This window comes from Danio rerio, chromosome 5 (genome assembly GCF_052040795.2).
Source record: "Danio rerio strain M-AB ecotype USA chromosome 5, GRCz13ab, whole genome shotgun sequence".
Lineage (NCBI taxonomy): Eukaryota > Metazoa > Chordata > Actinopteri > Cypriniformes > Danionidae > Danio > Danio rerio.
Window position 1 is genome coordinate 30,953,969 of NC_141025.1, and position 22,819 is coordinate 30,976,787.

Here is a 22,819-nt window from a genome sequence, read left to right on the forward strand (position 1 = left end):
AGAGCATTGAATGGAAGAGTATCACAAATGCATTTTTTGCTTTCTGTTTTCTCAAATTGTAAAAGCAAAACTGCACGATAGTGGTTTCATGACTTTCGAAAAAGGACAACAAATTTTTAGAGACTGATAACGGCAGCCAGAAGAGAAAACAACATCAAATTTAATGTGCCATCAATAGAAGGTGTATTAGAAACAAGTTGAAATTATTATTATTGTTTTTTGTCATTATACAAAGATGATAAAATACAAAGTAGCTTATAAATGTACATATTTAAAACAAATCAAGTTATGAAAAATATTCAAGGACTTAAGATGATGATGATCGTTATACAAAGTAGCTTATAAGTATACATATTTAAAAAAAAAAATCAAGATATGAATAACTTTCAAGGACTTAAGATGCTGGTGACCGTTAAACTCACCCTCACTAGCTTGTGAAGTGTTCATACAACACACGTTTCCTTTCTTTAAGTTGCAAACCAACAGTGGTCAGGGCCATGAAACCCCCTTGTTTCAGCAGGGTGTTTTCACACCTCTACTTTGAACAAAGTCAGAAAAGTGGGCGTGTCCAGCTCTGTTTAGGGGGGAGTGTCGGAGGAACTAAAGTGGGAGGGTGTGGGAGTGTCTATTTGGGCACGCGCGAGTTTCAGTCAAAATACTCACACACAGGAGAAAGTGATGGTGTTTAACCTACATGGACATCTGTAGTCGAATTATTTGCCAAATTATTAAATGGTGGACTTAACTGCAGTTTGGCTATTTCATTCAGGGAATTCATTCATGCCCCTCGCGACAAACGAGATATTTGATTCGAGGATCTGCTCTAAGCGTGTATTTTTCATGCAATGTTTGATACCGCACGGCGAATGAGAGAAAAAAACCTCCGCATTTTCCGGAAACTTAGATGCACACGGCAGGTAGCGTCAGAAAGCCGTGTGTGTTATTCCGGTCACAAAATGCGGTAAAAACCCTACACGAGGTTAAAGTTTGGTTGTGGTGCTAACATGTTTGCACTCGGTGCAATAGTTAACTTAGTTCGATACGAACAAACTGAACAAACAAAGAGCACTGGTCGCTCACTTACCAAATCTGTAGAGACAGGACAATCCACAGCAACTAGAGCCGCGTCTTTATGAATAGAATACTACAAGCGAATCCGATCTCAGCGTTTGCAGATGAGAACAGCTCTCAGGTAAACAATAATTCTCCTTAGACACGTAAGTTATTGTTGTCGAGCGTCGCGTACACTGTAATCCACACATGATCCAGATAAGCTCTCACAGAGAGAAAATGAAAACGAAACTTAACGGCAGCAAACTATAAAAGCAACACTTCACGCTTGTTTTGCCAACACAACGTGGCGTCTATGTCGTGTAAACACAGTAATGAATATTAATGAAGTTGCAGAATAGAGCGCGCTGATTGGTTTGAACCAAGCCTTACTCATGCATTAATGCATCACACTGTAAGACGTAATAAGACACACTCTGGCACAGACGCCCAGTCTGCACGCTGGAATATAACGCTATTATGTCATGACCGTGACGCAGCTTTAAAAATTCGTTTCAAACAGGAGGTACGAATTTGCTTGAAATAACGCAAAAACAACCAATTTACACTTTTTAGTGAAATATAGGTGTCCTAATGGTGTTTTTTTAGCAGTGTGGGACACATATACGACAGTCAACAGCTCAAAAAATGTGTTTTGGTGTTTCGTGACCCTTTAAAGACTGGGGTCTAAAGAAAATAATGTAAACAAGCTTCGGTTTCTTGCAAAAAGGAATCAGTTTCCTTTAGAAGGACTTCAGTGTGTCATCGTGAGCCATGGGTATCAATTTTGTTTTTGCCTGTATATGTTTTTTTTTCTCTCAAAAATGCCAGTAGCATTGACTTGCATATAGGACTACAGTTTCATCTAAAAATCTTCTTTAATGTTCTGCTGAAGAAAAAAGAAGTCACCTACATTTCAGATGGCCTCAGGAGAAGTAAATTAACAGCAAAGTTTCATTTTTGAGTGAACATTCCCTTTAATTATGCAAGTAGCAGACAGATGTAAGAGCTATAAGATCAAAAGGAGAACCCTGACGAAAACAGGACGGATAAACAGAAAGAGAGGACTTTGAGTTGGTTTCTGACACGGTTTGCCGTGTGGTAGATGAAGAAAGAGAGAGTGAGACAGAGATGCCTTGGGCTAAGTCTGACCCAGCTGGGTAAAAATAACATCTATTTCTTCATACACTCTCACACACACTCTCTCGTCTACTAAAGATACTGTTTATCTCTCAGTGCCTTCAACCAAAACAGGGACACAACTCTATCCAGAAATAGATCAGAAGTAGTGTGCTGTAAAGGACACTATAGAGTTCTGACAGTCTTCTTATAGTTTTTTTTATTAGTGCTAAGGTGAACACAAAGTAAGTTCTTATGCAGTTCTGAGTTTGTGGTTGAATTGTGCTGCAGATACTGAAAAAGAGAATTCACATGCATCCCAGAATAGTCTAAAGAATGGCAGGAAATGAGTTTTCACAGTTGAAAGGGTCAGGAAGGGTCATCTGTATGTGTAAATGGAGAAATACAATTTAAGCAGCTTATACTTATACACACACAACATGTAACTTCTTGGAGACATTTGAAACATGGTGAAACAAGGACAGCTTTCTTGTACGTTTATAAGAGCTTAGTCATGAATATGTTTATGCTTTAGCATCGTAAGCTTTAGTGATGCAAATTCTTACATTGGGAAACATGGTTAAACAGTGATGCAAATTAGTGTTGGAAAGAGTACTAAAATATCATATTCAAGTAAAAGTACCATTAGTTGCCCAAAATAGTGCAAGTAGAGTGAAAAGTACCAGTTGTAAATTTTACTCAAAGTAGGAGTAAAAAGTAGACCTTTAAAAAGTATTGAGTATTACGCTGTGAAAAGCTGGTATGTTTACATGCAATTTTTGCATGTGTGTGTGTGTGTGTGTAAACGTAACATTCTTTAGTGCAGTGGTTCTCAAACTGTGGTACGCGGGCTTCCTTCAAGTGGTAAGCGGAGGAATGAAATATGGCATGTACATGCTACATATATTTCAAAATTTATCAAAAATGATGTACTGTATATAGTATGCCATATATGACATATAGCCTATATTTCTAAAGTAATTTGCCATGTTTTTCTTAACTGTGCAGAGTTGTAGCTGCTTTACTGGGCCTACTACACTACTGTATTTCAATACTGCTCATTTTGGTGGTACTTGGAGAGACAATTTTTTTTCTGAGGTGGTACTTGATGAAAAAAATTTGAGAACCACTGCTTTAGTGCATTTAGTGCAAGATTTTAGACATCATCTTGGACACTTTTAATGCTTGCAAACACTTTGCTGCATTTATAAAGCGTCTATGTCTTGAGGTTGTTCATTATAATGTGATTTACTTTTTTATGTGCAACTTGATTGAACAGGAATAACAGGACTTATTTTTTTACTTACAGTTGCCAATCCTCAGAAACAAAAAAAATAGTGAGTCCAGGTTGAAAGAAAGTAATGAAGTAAAAGTACAGATAGTAAAAATGTTCTCAAGGGAAAGTAAAAGTGTACATTAGTAAAACTACTCTGTTAAATACAATTCCTGAGAAAAAAAACTACTCAATCACAGTAGTTTGAGTATTTGTAATTCGTTACTTTGCACCAGTGAAATTAATATTGTAAAATGTTTCCCTTCATACAGATTTCTTATTTATTTTTTGAAAATTTTTTGCAAACAATACATATGGGCTAAATTTAAACAAACAAAATAAATATAGTAATGTTCACCTTAATTTGTTTAAAATTAGCACAAATAAATTGTTTGCAACCGCTTAAATTTTTTTTTGTAAATCCAATGAATATTTTATTTCAGTGTATAGTTCATGTATCATTTTTAAAAATCCAGTGTAACATTAGTTCAGAGAAGCATTTTAGTATTAGGAATATTTTATATAGTTCTGAAGATTTGTAATTTCTTCTTTATAATTTGAGATATATATTGAGATAGATACAAGATGTTGTAGTTTTTATTAATTTGTTCATTCAAAATTTATTACAGACTCAAGGTCCAAATTTAAAAAAACATACAGTCCATAACATCTAATATAAACACGGTATGATCTAAGTATAAACAAGGTGTTACAAATACCAGGCCATTATCTGATGCTATTAGAAAACAGTACTTGTAGGCACTGGCATTGGTGTGTATGTACAATTTGCAGTGTGTAAGATGCATCTCCATTGTTTTAATGTGAAGTAGAGTTGTGCAATTAATCGAAATCGAATCTTAATAGCAGTTTGAAATGTTACGATTAGCTAATTGCAAGAGGCTGTGATGTGTATATAATCTTAAATTTTTTCCACCCAAAGCAAATGCATGACTGTCATCTGTGTGTGAGTCTTGCTAACTGTGGCATAACCAAGGGGTTTAATAATGTTGGAGAGCTAACGACTTTGCCACCCTGGAATATTACCAGGGACCTATAATTTAAAATAAAGGCAACACAGGTAAGCTTGCAGTAAACGGCAGCTAGCTCTCTGCAACTCTCACATGGTCGCCCACTGAAGCTAAGCAGGGCTGCGCCCGGTCAGTACCTGGATGGGAGACCACATGGGAAAGCTAGGTTGCTGCCGGAAGTGGTGTTAGTGAGGCCAGCAGGGGGTGCCCAACCTGCGGTCTGTGTGGGTCCTAATGCCCCAGTATAGTGACGGGGACGCTATACTGCTCAGTGAGCGTCGTCTTTCGGATGAGACGTTAAACCGAGGTCCTGACTCTCTATGGTCGTTAAAAATCCCAGGATGTCTTTCGAAAAGAGTAGGGGTTTAACCCCGGCATCCTGGCCAAATCTGCCCACTGGCCTTTGTCCATCATGGCCTCCTAACCATCCCCATATTCAATTGGCTGCATCACTGTCTCCTCTCCACCAATCAGCTGGTGTGTGGTGTGCGGTCTGGCGCAAAATGGCTGCCGTCGCGTCATTCAGGTGGATGCTGCACACTGGTGGTAGATGAGGTGATTCCCCCCACTGTGTAAAGCGCTTTGAGTGCCCAGAAAAGCGCTATATAAATAAATGTAAGGAAACGGCAAGAGTGGCATTTAGAAAAAATACATACAACTTTATTGAAATTTTAAAATGCACATAAAAATGGGCAGAATGTATACTTTTATAAACAATTAAAACCATTAATTGGACACTTTACACACACACATACCATACAACTTATGCACAAAAACACCTGAATCTGGGGTGCAGGAGCTGAGGCGTGACAGCAGGGACAGCCTCCACAGCAAAGACCAGCAAAGACCTGTGACACACGCACACTCACCCTACGTACACACACACCGCACACATGCAAGAAAGACCTTCACCAGAAATCCACCCTGCCTTATGTGCTCGGCTTCTGCAACACAAATCCAGTTAAAACGGGGTTTTTAATAAAAAGGTCACTTACACCACAACCACAAAATCACTCCAGACACACAATACAATGCTTAGTGAAATGCTGAAAATAAAACAATAAAATGCCTTTCGATCAGCTCTCCAATGAAGAGAGCAACCACATAATACAAAAATCACAATTGAACAAGGTTAAAAGAAATCTCATAAGAAATGTAAAAACAAGGAAAAAGTTACAAAGTATAAGGGAAAATACAATTTAAAAGCACACAAAAACAAAATTCTAAACAAAATGAGCAAAAAAAAATACAATTTCAGTGAGGCCTACAAAAGCAAAACTGTAACAGAAAAATCTAAGCAAAATTACCAACGAAAGACTATTAAAAACTGGAAAGAAAAACAGTATCCCAAAGCAGCAGTCAACAGCAGCAGTGTGTTTAGAAATCTCCCATGTAGCTATGGGTTGTCAAATGGCACCCAGCCATATCACTTTTGGTCGCAAGCAGACTCTAAATTTCACCCGTTTAGAGGAAAAAATGGAACACCAAACATACAGGGGGAAACAGGCTCGCTTAAATTTCGATCATAAACCGTAGACAAATCTGTTGGATTAAACAGCCTTTTCGTACTGCCGAGTAAATCTCATACTAACTGCCGGCTGCAGAGGGGCCACGTAGTGCCACGCAGCAACATGCATTTTAGAGTTCTAAACAGGTTTCCATAAGAGTAAACACACTGGCACTCAGCCACGACTCCACACCACAGAGCACCATCTGATTAGTTTCATTTTAAATATCATGCGAATGTGCGCGTCTGGTTGTGCGATACTTTCAACTGTCATGTGCGTGCTGTATCGCTGCGCTGAGCGGCGCATCCGGTGTGTGACGCCCTTTAGATGCAAACGGGCACTAGAGTTTCCTTGAGACGTAACGCTGCTGGCAAGTAACTATGACGTAGTGCGAAATGACCTGACGGAAGGCACGGGACTCGTGACACATACCATCATTGCTACAGTTTCATATCATCCCACACTGATTGCTAATTGGGCAGAAGATATACCATCAGCCAAATGCAACAAAAAGGGCGGCGCTAGCCTTGCCACATAACCAATTGAAAAGTAGCCTTTTTTGAAAACTTTATAACAAATCTTTATAAATATTTTCAGATCTATATAATTTCAGTCACAAAAACACCAGCATCACAGCCTGTTCATCCACAAACATAAAACTAATGTGTCTAATTGATAAATCTAAAGTTTACGTAAATCACAGAGTTGTTATGGCAAGTTTATTAAATAGGACAGTAGTTCTTAAAGGGGGGTTATGAATCACGAGACAATGAGGGGGTCGTTTGATGATTTAAAAAAATCTGTTATTAAACTACTAAGATTACCGTATTTTATCCATAACCTATCGAAGAAAAATAGTTTTTAACTCATCATATATTGAATATATACTTAATATTTAATAGTTACAATTAAAAACATGCAAATAAAAAGCCCATCAGCCTTTCAGTAATTTTTTCCATTGAATTGCGACCCCTAAGGGTTATTATGCTAGATTAATGTCACAGCAATAGTGTGATTTTATGGCACAATGTTAAACTTTGACACCTTTATTGCACTTACATACATTAAAAATAAAGCCCATGACTGAAAATGGAGGATGGTCTCCAAGTGGCGGTCTCTAAAACTATACCAAGAATAGTCTTGTGCCGTAAACATTGTGCTCACAATTCTTATTTAGTTAAGTGGGATTAAAATGAAACTAAACAAATAAATAATGACTTAATAATAAAAAAAATGATATGGTATGCACCGTTGTGTGCAATGTTTGTATCTTTATTACTCATATTTTGGGGGTTGCGGGCTGAAAAGTTTGGAAACCCCTGATATAGGACAGTAAAAAAAAAACATATAGCTCTGGCATATTACTAAAAGCAACAGTGAAGGTAAAAGTAGATCACCTTTGTTAAACATGAAATTTGAAGAATAACATATCTGCTAAACAAATAAGTCATCTTTTGCGCTGTCTCAGATGTGCGTTTCAAGATTTATTTATACACGCTCTTAGCTTTTCTTCTCCTAAATATTGACATTTTTAAGCTTGAGGCATGCAACAAATGTTTGTTAATGTCCTGTAGACAGATAAAGAGGTTACATTATATTTTAAATCACCTTACCCTGCTAACACCTTGACTGGATATTTTAACAAATTGTCCCTCTATAAACATTTTTGTTTTTTGTCATATTTTTTATCTTTGAAAACGGACGTTAATTTACCCTAGTTCTTCCATCATTAAAAAAATGTTGTTGACAAAAAAAATGTATTTTAATAAAGCCCCAGCCTTGCCTTATATATTTCTACAAGTATTCATCTGGAAAAACAAAACATTTTCTTTAGGGGGTTGCTAATTAATTTGAAAACTTGACCTTGATGTTTTTGATGAGAACTATTCACATGGAAATGACATGTATGTGGTGTTCAATGTGCATGTATATGGTGTTTTAACACTGGTTTTTTAATCGTTTTGTACATTATACGATGGACAAAATGATCATTTATCCATCATAACTTTTAAGTCAATGGCTATGGATTACTGACCTTCTTTAAAAAATTCTGCTTGTGTGTTCAACAGAAAAAAAGAGATTCCAACAAGTATGGAACATGTGGAGCTTGAATAAATTATGAAAGACTTCTTTTTGATTTTTGGTTGAACTATGTGCTTTTGCTATGATGTATTCTTACTCATAAGTAGAAGACGAGAAACAGAAAGATAGTTAATCTAAAAGTGCTGTTTGGAAAAAGTTATGATTTTATTGCAATATATATAATATGTGTGTGTGTGTGCGTGTGTTTGTGTGTGTGTGTGTGTGTGTGTGTGTATATATATATATAAGCAAGTAATCTTTCATTTGAGAATACATGCGTGTATATTCATGTATATTAGTCTATAGTAATATTAAAGAGACCCCTTTTTTGGAGAAACATACAGACAGCAGATAATTTGAAAATGCCTTCCTGCAGCATTGCTTTAGGGAGGTGCCTTGAACACGTTCCTGGCGTTCTTCTGAGTAGTAAATCCAACCACTGAGAAAAGTCACATTCCAGTGTTAATTCATAGATTAATTTCAGCAAAGTAAACTCCCTCTAAAACGTCAGATGAACAGCCTTATGGTTTTAGGAACATCGGTTTACCACGTTCTTGTATAACTCCTTTGCATACTCTTTTATTTTGGGTTTATTTTGCAGATCTAAAAAAGTAACCTTGTCTTTATTCATTTTATCCTGCAGGAACATCTTCTAACTAGCTTGTCCTAGCAAAACATGAGAGTTCCTCTTTGTGTACATTACAAATGACAGAATGAGACTGTGTGTATGAACGTCAGCCAGGCCAGCTGAAGAAAGCTAAGAGACATCTATGTTTATTATCTTTTAAATGTAGAAGTCCATGTGGTAGGTTTTGCAGTTACACACACACACACACACACACACACGGACTAAATGACACACTGTTCTTTCAACAGTTAATTTCAACAGTAATATCTGTAATGTACAACTCTGTAAATAAGTAATAGGAATTCTTTTTGACTTACAAATAGGATAAAAAAATTTGACAAAGTCAATGATTCCTCTTCAATTTAATATTCGACATATCTGTTTATTCCAAAGGTGCGAGGGATTGTTTTGCACATCTGGACCATTTAGAGATCACATGATCTGTTTGCATATAGACGTTACAAATCAGCAAAATTTATTTGTAATAAATGTTTTTAAATGTTTATCAAGGTGCTTGTGTAATTGAACAGAACAATGAAGGTGCATAATCCTACCAGACCCTGATAGCAGGCAGTTTACTACACAAACTCTCTCTTTATTCTCTTCATCAAAAGGCATCAACGTCCATATAATAAATGGAGCACACCAAGCAAAAAATGCTCACGTTAGTAAGAGCCTTTATAGTTGGTCAAAACGCAAATCAGCGCACAAGAAAAGAAACCAAAAAGCCACTCTGGCCACATCTTTACATCCTTTTTTATTTACAATCTCCTCACTGCTACTAGCCATTGCACTCATTTTCGTGTGTGTTGTCATTCTGACCTGAAGTCACAAGCGTGTGCACACGGTTTCCTTGACCGTTTACAATGGGCTTTGGGCTCGCGCTCCCCTGGCATCTCTCATAACTAGGCGACCATCCACCCTTTCCTCAGAGAATGACAAACGTACATTCATTGCTGCAGCTCTGATGCAAGTTTATGGAGAAAAGTAAAAAAGCACTGCAGTGTTTGTGTGCGCTGTGTTTGTCTGAGGTAATTAGTCTGCCGTTACTGAAATGTGTATATTCCATACAAAGTGTGAAGCAGATTGGTTATTCCTACTTGCATGAACCGTGGTGTGCTCGCAGCATTCTGAAAAGTTAAGATGTTTTCAAGTAGGTGCGGCTGGAAATGTGCCCGTGTCACGTGTGCGCCGCTTGCATAACATGTGCGCTTTGCAAGTCATGCACCTCCACTGGAAATGACAAACTTACACATAAGTTTATTGGCATTCCTTCCAAGGTGTGCGCTCAGCAGACACATTTTGATAAAAACTGTAGTGCTTCATACCAAAACTTTATACTGAATCTTTTTTTTTTTAATCGCTATTGACAATTGTGTTCAGTCAATTAATATTGATGCCAATTTTATCGCCCAGCTCTAATACAAATATAACAAAGAGAATCATTTTTTCATTTATAAAATGACTAGGAACATGCTTCAACAAAACTGAATGCATTTTGGTTGACATTTGATGCGTCTCTGGTCATATTTAGACTTTTAATGTCCCTTTGTTTGAAGTGAACTTTGGAGTAGCTTGTACCTCAAAAGGCTACCTACTGTATATATTTAGTCAGAAAAAATACATGTGAGACTGGAAACCCAACACCCCTTATGACATCCATTTCAGTGGAAACCGAGAAGCCAGAATACCAGGAACAATGAAAGCAGGAACAAAGAGGAGCTGTGGCTTCTCTTGAACAGGTAAATGACTGGGGTGTCCATTCTCAAGGCAGAAAGAGAAAGAACAGCTCTGGAATGCAGCTTGACAGGCAAAAATGTATGTTGATACAGTTTCAGGACTTCTGGCCACAGTCCAAACGGCGATTCATTGAGCAACTCGTTGAGGGATATTTTCCTTCATCCCTTTTTTTTTTCTCAGTTGACTTGAAATTGAAAGCCTCAGAATGTCTCTTGGTTGACCAAATGATATAAACATTTTCCTGTTTTACCTTTTTTTAGAAGTGTGAAAAATATGTTTTTGTGTGTTCAAATTTGAAACCTCGTCTACATATACAGCTTGTTCAGTGTTGTTTGTGTAATAGTCATGTGACTTCACCCTAATGGACAGGAATTGTGTGTTTAGTAGCGCAATAATTTGCAGGGGGTCAGTGTTTTCCCTGCATTTGTCTGCTGCTCAGGAAAGGAAGAAGCCAAACATATGTGTGCTGGCTGTGTCAGATGGAGAAGGCATGTGTGTTTCCTCCCAGAGAGGCCTCTGCTGAGTGTGTGTACGCATGTATTTGAATGAACTTGTTGCACTGCAGCAGTTTCCAGGGTCACAGGGTGCAGCTTTTTCAGAGCGGCACTGTATGTTTACAGTGCTCGCACACATACATTCAGAGAGACATACATTAACATACTCACCTACCCAGAGAGGCCTCTTAGGGTGGAAACCATGTTCGTTCTTAGTAGAAACTCTTGGCAGGTCTGTGCAATTTGACTGTTTGTTATATCCTGTGGATATATTTGAAACAATTTAAGAACAAGCACAGGGTAAGTTGCGTAAATACATTAAAAAATACCTCTAAATTACAATATTTATTTTTATTTAAAATTTGTAAGAAGTGTTATGAGACTTTTTTAGAATAAGACTATCAAAGCCATCCTTGTACAAGGAAAGCAGATTTTCACGTGGTTTCTTAATTTTATCCGAAAGTGGGTCTATACACATACAATTTCTTTATTTCTAACTTGTCTATTTGAGCTGTGAAATTCTTAAAGTTATTTTTAGTTACTTATATTTGCAATTGGTCGTTTTATTTTCGGGCACTACAGTGGCTCAGTGGTTAGCACTGTTGCCTCACAGCAAGGTCACCAGTTCAGGTACCGGCTGGGTCAGTTGGCATTTCTGTGTAGAGTTTGCATGTTCTCCCTGTGTTTGCGTGGGTTTTTTCCAGGCGATCAGGTTTTTCCCACAGTCCAAAGACATTTGCTATAGGTGAATTGAACAAAATTTAGCCTAGTGCAGGGCTCGACAATAGGAATTCCGATGACCCAGGGCCAGCATGCGAGACCGTAGACAGGATTGTTACTGGCCCAAGTTTAATTTGGCTCAGACTGTTTGTCAATTATGTGCAAATCCAGTCTTAAGGGGGGTCGCACACTATCAGATGGTGCTCTGTGGCGTGGCAAGTATAAAATGTCAAGTATAAAAGCCTTGTCCGTGTCGTGAGGTGCACACAGTCAGCAGAGATCCATGAAAGTATAATTCAGGCTTTAACCTGCAAACCCTGGGTTGAGGTGGGTAAATAAATTGGCACTTTATTTACGGGCATTATTAATATTTGGAATATCAATGTTCATATTATTTTAAAGTGAATCTGACTCCCGCAAAATATGCTTTTGTCTTTAACAGTGAAATCTGTTTAATATAGGCTATATAGGCTCTCAAATTTCTTTTTTTTTTTTTTTTACATAGTTACATCACATTTAAAATATGTGGCTAAGAAATAGCTAACTTCTTTTTTTTGTAGGAGCCAGTGAAAATGTTGGCAGGACAAGTAAAGATCAGAACCACTGACCCAATCAGGCCAATAGAAAAATCCTTAGTGTTGAACCCTGTAGTGTAAAACATATGCTGGAATAATTTAATAATGGAATAATACCCCTGATAAATAAGGGACTAAGCTGAAGGAAAATGAATGAATGAATGTTTTTGCCAAACTGAAATCACATCAACAGATAGTTTGTATCTATAATATTGAAACACTTGATTTTTTCAATAACATGGAATTCTAAAATATTTATTCCAGTCATTGAAAGTCAGGAGAGTTTATATATATTTGCCCAAATCAAGGATTTTGTGTAATTTTAACATTTTTATTATTCAGAATGTCGTTTTTCTGTACCATGTTTTTTTTAATGTTTAGCCTAATGTTTTAATGTTTACCCTTAGGCTATGTTTTTTTATTATCAACCGATAATTACTTACTGTAAGTAGACTATTAAAATACTGGCTTTTTTAATCTGCTTAGTGCTTAACCCAACAGCTGCCTTTTTTTCTGTCCATCAAGGGTCATGGAAATTCAGCATCTTATTCAGGGAAATGTCAGGAAATTTCACATGTGACTCTGAGTGGGAGCTCAAAGAAAGATTTGCTATCGGTAAAACAGACATTTTGACTTTAGTGAAATACAGAAAGAGACTGACAGTCAAAGGCTCTATTGTTTTTACTTTGCTCTGGGCTCAAGACATCCGCATAGTTGTACCTCTCCATGGGGCCTTTGCACAGCTGTGTGTGTGTGCGCGCGCGCGCGTGTGTATGCACAGGCATCCTCTTGCAGTATGGGTTACAGTGTAACTGTGTCAGTGTTTTCTCTAGGAAGGGTGTTTGTCTTACAGGCCGCTGGAGAGGCCCTTTTGTTTAACTTGGTGAAGAGGATCATCCTCAAAGCGAAAGCCGTCAGTACTGTACACTTACCCTGTGGTGTAGTCCATGTTTGTTCTTGAGGAATATTTTCAAATATCACAATGTGCATATGCAAGTTTGGTCACTTCCATTGTGTCTTCACTTATCACCAGTTTGCATTGATATTGTGAGTTAAATTAAGAGGAGAAAAGCAACGTCACAAGGATTTTTCAAAATAGTAATGTTTTCATTCCCATGTTCAAGAGAACGAAATTATAACTTGTGTAGAAATGTGTTACTGGCAGTGCCTCTCCCCCCAAAAAACACATTTTCTCTACATGCTTTGGGTCCAGCATTTACGAATGACCAGAGAAAAGAATTGTTGCAAAACAGTTTGTAAATAAAGTGACATTTTCATTCCATGTTTTTAGAAAAACAATACTAAATTAACGCATTTTTTAGAAATTGGTCACTGCTTCTTAGAACAGTTTCAAAACAGGCTGTGGCTTCAGCATTTCAGAATGACCAAACATCTTATCTTTACTTGTTGTTCTCTGAGCAATATATTCAGTTACACAAAGTTGTTGAGGTAAATACATGTGACTTTTGTGGCAGTTATCTAGAACCTTCAGTAAATGTGTTGTCATCATAGTTGATGTACTTCTTACAAAATACCTTAACTACCTGAAAAAGCGATTTCACTCTTAAAAGTAAATGTTCTTTTTACATCAGTGGTTCTCTGAAGAACATTTAACATCCTTGAAGCATTTTCATCACACAAACGTGTCTTTATAGTGGAAAATATTCTTTAGTTTATGAAAATGTTCTTCACAAAAAGTTCAAAGAACTTTCCTCTAGAAGGTTTCTTGGGGAACCAAAAATGTTCTTACAGTATATGGCATCATTGTGAAAGCTCAATTTTGGGACTTCCAGGTAGACACATATAAACGTGTGTACATGTGTGTGTGTTTGTGTGTACGTGTGTGTGTGTACGTGTGTGTGTGTGTGTGTGTGTGTGTGTGTGTGTGTGTGTGTGTGTGTGTGTGTGTGTGTGTTTTAACACATTTTTTTAAGTGCATCAAAGCAATTTATTGTTTTCTTCCCAACTACTCCCCAATATTATTTGGGTGCCCCAACAATGACAAAAACATATTAAAACGTAAACATTTGAATTTTAAAAAGACAAATGTTTACATACTGCATGCAATTTATGCTAAATATGTATCCCATGAAAGGTTGTTCGGTGTTTCACCAAATAGACATTAAAAGTGTCTTAGTAGTGTATTTTCTTGGTAAACACACGTCAACAGTGGCCACAAACCCTTTTCCATTTCTCACTGCAGTAATTGCTCTCAGCTCCCAGTGACATGCACCACATGATCAATAGCGCTGAACCTGAAGACCTCACATCCCTGGTCAGAGTTCAGAATACTGGGGAAGGGGAGTCAGTAAAACAATACTGCCCTCTTCTGGGAAGACAAAGGAGAACAAACCGTAGAGGAGACCAGCAACAGATAGGAAACCCTCCTCAGGGAGGAATAGAAAGATGAATAGAAAGAATAGAATAGATGTTCTCTTATATTAGCCCCTAGTAGAACTGAAACACACCAAAACCAGAATAGTGAAGAGGTTAAATCTATCTTCAGGAAAGTAGAATTGCGTTGATAGACTAGCGAATTTGTACATGCAAATGTTTCAGTATATCATAGTCACACACAAACACATATACACAAACACACGTACACACACTTTACTCATGCTTTGGTAGAAATGGAGCTGTCTGGTGCCATGGCAACCAATGCGGATATCCACCCCAATTCCCACCCCCTTCCTCACCAGAAAGAGAGAGAGAGCGATAGAACGTTAATTAAAACCGAAGCAGGGACTAACCGAAGAGCGAGAAAGGAGGGGAAAGAAAGAAAAGCATGGCTTCTACAAGATAAAACACTACAATGCAAACAAAACGGAAATGAGACAAATCCTAATTTCTTTTCTGGAGGCGTAAAGTCGAATGTGAGATATGCGTGAAATGAAGTCCGACATGATTAAACAGGTTTTTCACAAATTGGACATAATACCAAATAATAAAAGAGCATTCTGCTAGGAGGGAAATATAATAGCTCCTTCGTGTGTTTAGATTTTCTTTTATGTGTTTTTTATTAAATGATATTAAAATTAATAACAGTTGCCTCACCCACATCTGCTTTAGCAATAAAAATAGTGTAAATATTGGACATTCAATGGAGCACAATGAAAAACTGAAACATTAAGACATGAACACACACACACACACACACACAGAAAGAGAGAGAGAGAGACAGGAAAAGCACCAACATGAGCTAAACAGGGCGCCAGGCCGGGGCATCTGAGGACAATGTGGGAGGGAGCAAATCAAGGGGGAGGGGCTTAGGTAGATTCAGAACAGGAGAAAAGAATAATTCCACAGTACACAGAGAAATAAATATAGGGATGGAGATAGATTGTGGTGAAGTGAGATTGGGTGAGGGGTGTAGAGTAAAAATCATGACTTGGCTATGTGAGCCGGGTCTGTTTCTGAGTTACTCCATAATCCTTAGCAAATGTTTCTTTAAAGGTTTTTTCTAATATACTTTCACTAATCTAAGATGTGTTTTCTCTTCCAGATGAACCTCCAAATTCCGAATGGACTTGACTTTTTCATGCAGAGGTAAGAGTGATCTGATATTTCCCTTGATATGTATGTATGGCTGCAGTGCTGCTGTGAACCTGCAGATGGCAGACTGTCACACCAGCGTCCTATAGGAACTGTCTGTTCTACTCTCTTCAAAGCATGACCCAGCAGAACAGTGCTTTAAAAAGGGAGTGGTTGGTGGCACCGCCCCTGTGTAGTCACAATGCATGAGTCAAACACATCATCATCATTTGGATAGATGAACAGCAGCTGTCCATGTGCAAGTGTCCTGTTTGAGTTGAAAACATAATACACCAAAATACAATATCACTTGTATCTGTTCTGTGCTTACACTGTGTGTTGATAGCACAAACTTTTTTGAATTGTGTAGCTGCAGAGGTATGAAGTCAGATAACGTCACATTGTGATGAAGGACAACATGTCACATTGTTAGTCTAACTTTGAACTTTAATGTTGCATTTACAGTTGTGACATTGTAAGAAATAAAGTCCCTAGTAGATGTAAAGATACATTCTAAAATACAAAGTCAAAACACAATCGGAAAATATTCATACTTTATACTTGCAAGATACACTTCAATAATTGGCATTGTGCTCTAAAGTACATAAAGGGGAATCCATAAAATACTGAAATATTAATAAAACTGCCAAAGTATTTAAATTCTGAAAAATCAGAAACTGTTCTGCATTCAACACATCTGTGCATGAAAGAAAAGAAAGAAAACATGACTCAGCAGTCTCCTGGCACTCTCTTAGAGCCCATCTTTGTTGTGGGATAGCTGCCTATGGATGTGCCCGATTAAATAAACGTTAATCTCTAAAGGCCTCCAGGCCAAACAGGCTACTCCGGCTCCATCCAGTCCTATCAGGGCAGGCCGCCAGTCTGCCTGGGCCTTGCTTGCGGAGTCATGCCCACTGTGCCCTCCCCACAGCGGGTACGGGACCAAGGGGAATGTCCCCCGCCCTCTCTCTTTTCTCTCGCTCAGGCCTGTTTGAGATAGCCAATGGTATAACCAACTCGGACAAAGTTAAAGTGGTTCGAGACAAGCTTTCATCCAATCAGAGCACACTGCAGTAGAGCAAGCAGGTGGGTGGGGGGGTAAGGAGAGAGACAAGGCGAAAGACAAAGGAAAAGGAAGATGGAGGGATTGACTTGGCATGAGAGAGAAGAATAGAAATGGAGATGGGCAGAAATGAGAGGAACATGTTGTTTGTCAGCCAGGAAACGACGAGTATCGACTTTCGCTGCCCTTATTGATCATTCTCAACAGTGTTTGTCCAGCACAGTCCCAGACATTTAGCTCATTCGCACATGTTCACACCCAGACATGTGGCAGACATACAATTTTAGTAACAACCATAATTGCCTGTGATCTTTGAATAGTAACACCCAGATTATGATTTCTGGACCTCAGGGCAAGAGACTGACACACTCCATGTATCTTCCTGCCAATATGCGCCAAGTGTACTTACCAGTGAGAGATGGGTTAGTGGAGCAGACTGACTCCTCCGCCTCATATCGCTCATCCTTTTCCAGCCATCAATAGACGGATGACCCAGGCGGAGCGGAGGTGATGGAGGAATGGGCAGAGAGCAGAGCTCCCACACACACTGACTGTCTATCTATCCTTCTCACTGTTTCCACAGAGGAAGGAAAGAGAGGTGATTGAATGAGTTCAGCTCGAGTTCTGCTTCACAATCATTCTCTGTTCCTCTCTGAATCTTCATCTGTCCTCCTTCGGTTCTCTGACCAAAAGTCTTCTTTTGTTCAATAATAAATTTGTGGTCCATTTTTGGCTGCCTGCATGTATCTGTATACTTTCCTGTTAGAATTTTGTACTTATTAAAACTAGTGCACTCTTTGGCCTCTATGCTCTTCATGCCAGAGCCAGTATGTAGTACTAATGCATCTTTTATTAAAGAGGTTCAATTATACCTAATTTCACAATATGCAGCATTAGTGTCTCGAGATTGTAGGTGTATGTCAAATCACATATTTATGCATGATTCTACGCCATTTTGTAGTAAATTAGTGTACAGTAAGTAGTTCAGCACACGGAGTCCTAAAAAGAACAACTGGACTTTAAATACACAAATGATGTGGGATGTTGAACACATCATGCACTCAATGGTCTCAGCTTTGCTCACATAGTGGAAGTGGAGAAACTATCGGGCACTGAGGTTGGATTGTTATATTTATTTTTAAATGTACATGCAAAATTCTCCAATAGAGATTGTGAATGCAGTTGTATTATGATGGGTAGTATTAAAGACCATAGAATACACAAGATGTGTCACTCGTATAGTTTTGAGTGGGGAAAAGTGTAACGGTCAATGTGGCGAATGAAGCCCCGCCTATTATTACAGGTGTACAGAAAAGCTAGGACCAGACGTGTGCTTTTATGACAGTTTGGTGGTCAACAAACACACTGGAATCTCATTGAATACTTCCTTCACCGACATGAGAAATATACATAAATTTAGAAATATGTGCACTTGAAAACAAAACTTTTTTTGGTTTTGTAATCTGTATGAAATGAACACGAGGTACAGTCCATCCTGTCAAATGCACATCACATGACAGCAACTACTCAAACGCCCACAAACTTGTAAGCAAAGAGTTGCTGTAATTTCTAGAGGAGACTCGCCATCAAGACCAAGTTGTGAATTACTTCAGAAGACCAGCGTGATCAGATGAAGCATCATTCAGAGGATGATAATGTGTAGAACGGCCATAAATGAGGTTGTTGTGATCTCATTTCTTTTGAAAGTGCATTAGCTTTGGAAACCTTAAAATGTGCAGATTAGGTTTAATTTGGACGTTTAGAAATGAAACTTATGAGACAGTTGTTGTTTAATTTTATTGGTGGTTCCAAATATGTAATGTAATCGTAAGCTTGGCAGGCAGTTTTGGAGAATTTGATGTTTTCCCGTTCAGACAGAATGCCCGAGCATACTGCGTTTCAAAGATGACCGCCGAGTGAAATTACTTGCCTTAAAGGGACTTTGATAGTATTTGTTAGTTTGATGATTTATTTGACAAATTTAGCAATATCATCTTGAAAACGGTTTGAATTTCCAGTTAATAAAATAAATGTTAGTGTTCTATTTGCAATGAGTTTAATAATTTGTAATAATGTGTCTAACATATCTTTTGTTTACATTGCACTAAAGGCCACGCACAACTCTCACAACAACATCGCTCCGCTTGCACGCGCATTTTGGCATATATTCTAATATTGGAAATAACTAACTTGCATGCGGAAACGAAGCGATATATGAATTGCCCGCTGCTATAGTTTATCCAGTGTGCGTGTGTATTAGCCTTGGTGTAAAAGCTCCAGGGCCCGGTTTTTCAAAAGTAATCCACTAGGATTTTGGATAAGGGATTGAATCAAATCTTGAAAATGGGTTTTTTTAAACGAGAAAACGGATTACATAATCCTATTAGATCACTAAATCTAATCTTGGTTTTGATCCGGATCAAACCTTTAGTTTGGGTTTTTCAGACCTTTTTTGTAGGATCTGGATCACTTTGATCCAAAAAACCTGGATTAAACTGATCCCATCAGAAGGGTGGCTTTAGCGTGGATTTCATGCCTGAAATGTAATGAAAACTTAAAAAATGTATTAAATAATAAAATTTTTTAATCATACAGTATCTTACGAGATATACTATTTATTCATAAGGTTTTAATTTTATTTGTTCATCCGTCAGGCTATAGTGAGTATAGGCTTTAACGTATTCAGCCTTTTAGTATAGGCCTACAGCAAAGTAGAACGAGTTTGGCCTCATAAAATAATCCCTCAAACAGCTGTCAAAACAAACCAAAATCAATCAATTTTATTATGTCACTAATTGATAAATATATTCATCACAATGAAAAATATTTTTCTTTTTAGAATATTTATTAGTGATGCATGCAATGATTACAGAATAACAAAAAAAAAATGCAATGAATGGCAATGACTAATTTTTGAAATCTCTTTCAACAATTGCAAAAAGAGACTTAAAGGGCATAAGCACTGCTTCGTCTTGCAGAGAAACAACTGAATCTAACCAAAATGCAGCAAACCAAGGCCAATTACTTGAGATCCGCCTCCTAAAGGCTACGTTTAGACAAGCTGGTCTCTCCACATCAGATTAGGATTTCTGAACTTATTGTGGAGTTTTTGACATTAAGTCTTTTTTTTAATTTACATCTATATTTGAAACTTATTATAAATATCCTCAGTGTACAGTGTTGTAGGTCTCAGATGAGCGGACTGCTTAAAGAGGATGGGGTGTTGTTTTTCTTGTTTTTATTATTTATTATTATTTTAATAATTATTAAATTTTCTTAGTTTTCATTTCAAATAAAAATAAAGATATATTGACCCCACGCTGGCTATTCTACTCTTTACATATCTATAGTTCTCCATTGTGATGTCCTATCAATGACTGTAAAAAATATGGACGACGCGACAGCCCTTTTTCCCATTGAACGCCTTGAGGGCAAAACGCCTGCTTGACGGGTACAAACTGTCGCAAAAGACTGCTGAAATTGGAGCCAGACATGCGCAGAAGGACTGTCTGATGGAGCCAGAGGAGGAGCCGCGAAAATGAGCGGAGTCGAGCTTCCAATCAAACGCTTTATGTAAAATCAACTACGCCCCCCGAACTTCTCAGCATGCGTTTGCTGTCATATAAACACAAATGGATGTAATAACGTTAACAAATATGAGGGTTTTATATATTCAATCGCGCCAGCTCCAGGCCGCAGCGCATAACTTACTCGCGGCGTCGCGGGCTGATTCCGGCTCGCATGCGGCAGCGCCGGCTCGCTCGGCCACCGCATCTGGCTCGATTGACTCGGGCTGGAATTGGGTAGTGAGTCCAGGCATCCGGAGCAGGTCCAGCAGAGGTAACATTAGTCAGTCTGAGCTCTAAGAGATAAGTCTCCGGCAGGCGAGAATCTAGCCGGAACTGTGTTTTGCTATCTGGGTGGCTAGGCGTGTATCAGCAAACTAATAAAGCCCGAAAAAAGTCCTGAACTTAGCGAATAAACAGTGTTCCACCAGGATCATGTATGTCAGAAACTATAGTTTACTGCTGAACTCATTTTGTCATGGTAAAATAACACAGAAATCGAATAATAACATTTCAGTCTACTTCAGTCTCCTGCCGAAGCTCAGACGCCGCGCTTTGAGAAACTGTCAATCACAGCTGTCAATCACGATGACACGCCCAGCATTAAATTACTGCTAAAAACAAACTGTTTACAAAAATGAAGATCTGCACCTATTTCAGCACAATAACCAGTGCCTTAATCGACCAGAACTATCTTTCGGGACATTTTATTGCAAGTATAATATTTTTTTTTATTTGGGCTCAAGTCTCCTTCATTAACACAGAGGAGGCGGGCTTTATGACTTGTACTGCAGCCAGCCCCCAGGGGGCGATCTAACGGCCGAAACCTTCACTCAAACGTAGGCTTGCGGCACACTTGTGTCCTATCCTGTTAGAGCACTGGTTATCCAAATTTAGTGATCCTGAAAAGTTCCTATGTGGATCAGATTGATCCAATCCGATGTTGCTTTGAAAAACTGGCTCAAAAAGTAAGCTGGATTACGTGATCACGGATCGCAAAAACAGGATTACTAAATCCGGATCAATTTTATCCGGATTAAACCTTTTGAAAAACCGGGCCCAGGTGACTCACACTTAACTGCAGCTTGTGAGGTATTGAACAGACGCACATCACTTCATAACTAGTGGAGGTTGTTTGACTAAACTAAATTTTTTATGATATCTTGGTCACACTATTTGGAGGGCCGGAACAAATTGCCTCACCAGCCCAAGGTCGGCCCACGGGCCACCGATTGAAAAGCCTTGATCTAGAACCTGTACAGTATGTGATGTTACTATTGATCCCCCCAGCCCTCACCATATAAAATACACCAGTTTATAGTGGTAAACCACATTATATTTACTTTTGAATAAGGCATACTCGTATTCCTGTTAAATAATTCTACATGCCAGTGGATCTATATTTTTGTTCTTATCTGTATCTGAGCATTTATTATTACTTTATGATTCTATAGCGCTGGAAGCCGGTTGGGCAGATTGCCACATACTGCTCATACCAACACATTATCCCACTGAAGAATGCCTGCTGAAGAATGCAGCACGTCCCTCACCCTCCATATCCATCATACCAACTACCAGCCATGAAGGAAAGATGGAGAAATAAATTAAATTAGAAACAAATTGAAGAGATTGCAAATTCAAGAACAAAGTCAAAATTATTTTATTTAGTCTTTTTCAAATATTTCCCAAGTGATGTTTTATACTGGTATACTTCCAATGAAATAAAAGCACACACTATTTTGTTTTTTAATGGTGAGCAAAAAGAAATTTTAAAAGGCTGAGGTGCTATACTGTTTTTAAACACTTAAATACCCCTCTGCTACAGGAGAGTTGAACATGTGTCACTTTGTTTGTGTGTACCAGTCTACTCTTTTGCAGAAAAGCAATGGTGGCTAAAGTTCCGTAAACATATTTTCTGCTCTGTACAAACCAGCTTTTGTGCTTGACTCTCCAGTTTGTTCATGTTGTTATTATTCTCCTGTCTGGTGATGAGAAATGAATCAGGGTGGAAGTGAATGCATGCCAAAGAAGGTGCAGTTCTAGAACACACCCACCGATTGCTTAAATGCAATGGACCAATGGCAGCTTAAAGTCATTTTAGAGCCAAAAGCAAAATTGTCTTTTTGGTGAGTGGTTTTGAACTGCCAAAACAAATTTAAAATAAACTTTTGGCTGGATTTTGTTCGAAATTATGTAATTTAATTTCTTTTATTTTTCGATTTCTTTTTAAAGTTTACCAGGTCCTTAACAGTCCAAGGACATTTTCACTGTATTTCCAGTCACTTTTTTCTTTTAGGAAAAGTCATATTTATTTTGGTATGGCTAGAATAAAAACTGTTTTAATTTTTTAACACAGTTTTAAGGTGAGTATTATTAGCTCTCTTAGGATATGTATATTTTTGATTGTCTACAGAACAAATCGCTGATCCCCTTCAGGTCACT

At 38.1% G+C, this 22,819-nt stretch overlaps 1 long non-coding RNA gene across 4 annotated transcripts in view; it reads left to right on the forward strand.

The window, feature by feature from the left end:
• The window catches only part of LOC101882623 (uncharacterized), a 47,501-nt gene extending 29,466 nt beyond the window's left edge, over positions 1-18,035 (forward strand). For 3 of the 4 annotated variants that reach the window (XR_015491286.1, XR_015491285.1, XR_015491287.1), the window contains 2 exons: positions 15,720-15,763; positions 17,163-18,035. This is a non-coding gene — a long non-coding RNA (uncharacterized LOC101882623). Of the gene's footprint in view, positions 1-15,495; positions 15,578-15,719; positions 15,764-17,162 lie in introns of those variants that run through there. The other variant, XR_015491288.1, reaches the window with a different exon arrangement.
• Positions 18,036-22,819: the final 4,784 nt, after the last annotated feature.